The following is a 3,028-nucleotide window of genomic DNA, read 5'->3' as shown; positions in this document are numbered from 1 at the left end:
ACCGCCGTGCGGGTAACGGGAGCCCCTCCCCTCCCATGGCGGCTGTGACGTCACCGCCGCGCGGGTAACGGGAGCCGCCGTTCTACCAGACGAGCTCCTCGCTTGTGACGAAAGCCCCCACCCCGCGGGTGTGACGTCAGCAGCACGTGTGTGGCAGAAGCCCCCGCGGCTGTGACGTAAGCGGCGGGCGGGTGACGGGAGCCCCCCCCCCCCCCCCCCCCGTCTTAAAAACGAGCACCGCGCTTGTGACAAAAGCCCCCGGTAAAAGCAAGAGCCTTCATGTTAAACGCTATTAAATGATGACGTGTGAAATGATTCCGTATTAAATTACTACGCGTTATTAAACCATTAAATTATTGCTTTTATTATTCCCAAGAAAAGAAACTTTTCAGCGATGGGGCCGGTCAGGAGTTTCCCTGGAAGCGCTGAGCAAAGGAACCACCTGAAGAAGCACAGAAGGTGGTTAGTAATAAAGAATAAGGATAATAATAACAACAACAATAATAAAAATAAAATAAAATAAAATAAAATAAAATAAAATAAAATAAAAATTATAATAATTATTGGATTGGGAACTTTGCCTGCTCTGCCCCCACCCCCAGCTCCCCTTCTCGCCGTTCCACCCCTCCCAGCCTTTATCCTGGCCCAAACCAGGCCATGTTGTTATCCCAGTGCCTGCTATCCCATTTTTGTGCCAAGCCATGGAATCATTAAGGCTGGAATCATCAAATCCAGCTGTAAAATCAGCGGTTGGCTCCCACCTGGGTTTGTTTCTTCAGGTGAGGACACCTAAAACACCACAGGGCCTGCAGGTGGGTGTCATCCCCCCTCTGACAGGAGCTGCTCCCACACTCAGCCTGCTGAAAGTCCCCTACAGAAAGATTCCACTGAGCATCTCCAGTCCTGCCAAGTTTCTTCTAATTTGGGCAAAAAAACCCCGTAGCCTGGAGCAGGACCCTCCAAAAGGGCTGCTGAGCCAGGACTAAGCCCTGGTGCTCTCCTCTCTCCATGACCAGCCTGGCACCCATTTTGAAAGCAGAATAAATGTCCCCAAATTATGGCCACAGCACATAACTGGTTCATGTTCCTTCCTCGTAGCTTCCTGCACCACCACAGGAGCTGCTTTGGAATGACTCTTGTGGTTCCTCAGCTGCTTTATGTCATTTTATTGGCATTTAAATGGCATTTTATGCCATTTTATGCAGCTGAGTAGCATGGTAATAAAATGACAAGAGGGACACTTGGCACCATCTGTGATGAGAACATTTGGGGATGTGCATCCTCTGCCTGAATGCAGGGGGAGAGGTGCAGGGAAGCACCACGGCCTGGGAAGGACACTGAAAAGTTGCTTTGTGCACCAAAAAACCCTGATGGTGGCAACCAGGTCAGGGGAGAACATCGAGGCCCTGGAGCAGGTCCAGAGGAGGCAACTGGGCTGGGGAAGGGATCCAGCACAGATCCTGTGAGGAGAGGCTGAGGGAGCTGGGGGTGTTGAGGCTGGAGAAGAGGAGGCTCAGGGGAGACCTCATCACTCTCTGCAACTCCCTGAAAGGAGGTTGGAGAGTTGGGATGATCCCAACGGGATGAGGTTCAACATTCCAAGTGTGCCCAGGTAGCCAAGAATCCCAATGGAATCCTGGATGAGGAAGAGTGTGGCCAGCAGGCCCAGGGAAGGGATTCTGCCCCTGGGGAGGTCACAGCTTGAGTCCTGTGTCCAGTTCTGGGCCCCGAAATTCAGGAAGGAGGTGGAGGCTCAAAGGAGGTGAAGGGATCCAACAGAATTCCTGTGAGGAAGGGCTGAGGGAGCTGGGGGTGTTGAGGCTGGAGAAGAGGAGGCTCAGGGGAGACCTCATCACTCTCTCCAAGTCCCTGAAAGGAGGTTGGAGCCAGGGGGGGGTTGGGCTCTTTTCCCAGGCAACTCTCAGCAAGACAAGAGGGCACAAGAGGTCTCAAGTTGTGCCAGGGGAGGTTTAGGTTGGACATTAGAAAGAATTTCTTTCTGGAGAGGGTGCTCAGCCATTGGAATGGGCTGCCCAGGGAAGGGGTGGATTCTCCATCCCTGGAGATATTTCAAAAGAGCCTGGATGTGGCACTCAGTGCCATGGGCTGGGAACCACGGGGGGAGTGGAGCAAGGGTTGGACTTGAGGAGCTCTGAGGTCCCTTCCAACCCGGCCAGTTCTAGGATTCTATGATTCTATAAAAAACCCCAAAACTCTTGACTTCTGTGGCTTTTTTTTTTTTTTTTTTTTTTTTTTCCTGTGGCTTTTTTTGAGGGATAGGTGGAGTCCTTGGCCACGAAGGCCATGAAGGATGAGTTTTGTCACTACACAGCCCGTGTCCTGTGCTTGGTTGGCCACAGGAGCAGAGCCAGGGCACCACGGAGCTGTCAGGGAAAAAGATCAGGATTGTCTGGGCTTCCTCTCAGCAAGATATTTTGTTTTGCAACATGATGTGAACACTAAGATAGTGACGTCTGAGCTGTCCCCTGGTGCTCAGCTCTGCTCAAGCATGGGGGGAGGAAGGAAAGGTTCAGAACTTTGCAGAACAAGCCAAAAAGCAAAACAAACCAAAAATCTCTTGTTTGCAATGAAGATTTTTGGTGGTGGCAGCAGCTAGGGATGTCATTCCATCTGAAATCCAGGCTTGCTGTAGGAAAGCAAAGAGAATCTGGAAATTAGGGCTATGTTTTTCATGGGGTTTGCATTATTCTGTTTTGAAGAGAGCTTGGCATGAAGCCACTGTGCAAAACAATGTAGGGAAGCATATGTGGGTTGAGAATTACTCAATACCATTTGAGTTTTCAGTTTTTCCTGTCTTTCAGTCCAAAAGGTATGAGGGTTCCAGGACTCAGTTTCCTCCACAGTAAGCAACTTCACAGTCATGTTCACTAAAATCCTTCACCACTGCAGTTTACACACACAGCACTGTGGTTTCCCTCTAGAAACTGCTTGGAGCCAATATTTAAATGAAAAAAATATGAAAAAATAATATATTAGGGGACAAAAATAATAGAAGAACTCACTGGGA

This window comes from Heliangelus exortis, chromosome 25 (assembly GCF_036169615.1).
Source record: "Heliangelus exortis chromosome 25, bHelExo1.hap1, whole genome shotgun sequence".
NCBI lineage: Eukaryota > Metazoa > Chordata > Aves > Apodiformes > Trochilidae > Heliangelus > Heliangelus exortis.
Note: the sequence above shows the minus strand (reverse complement) of the source record.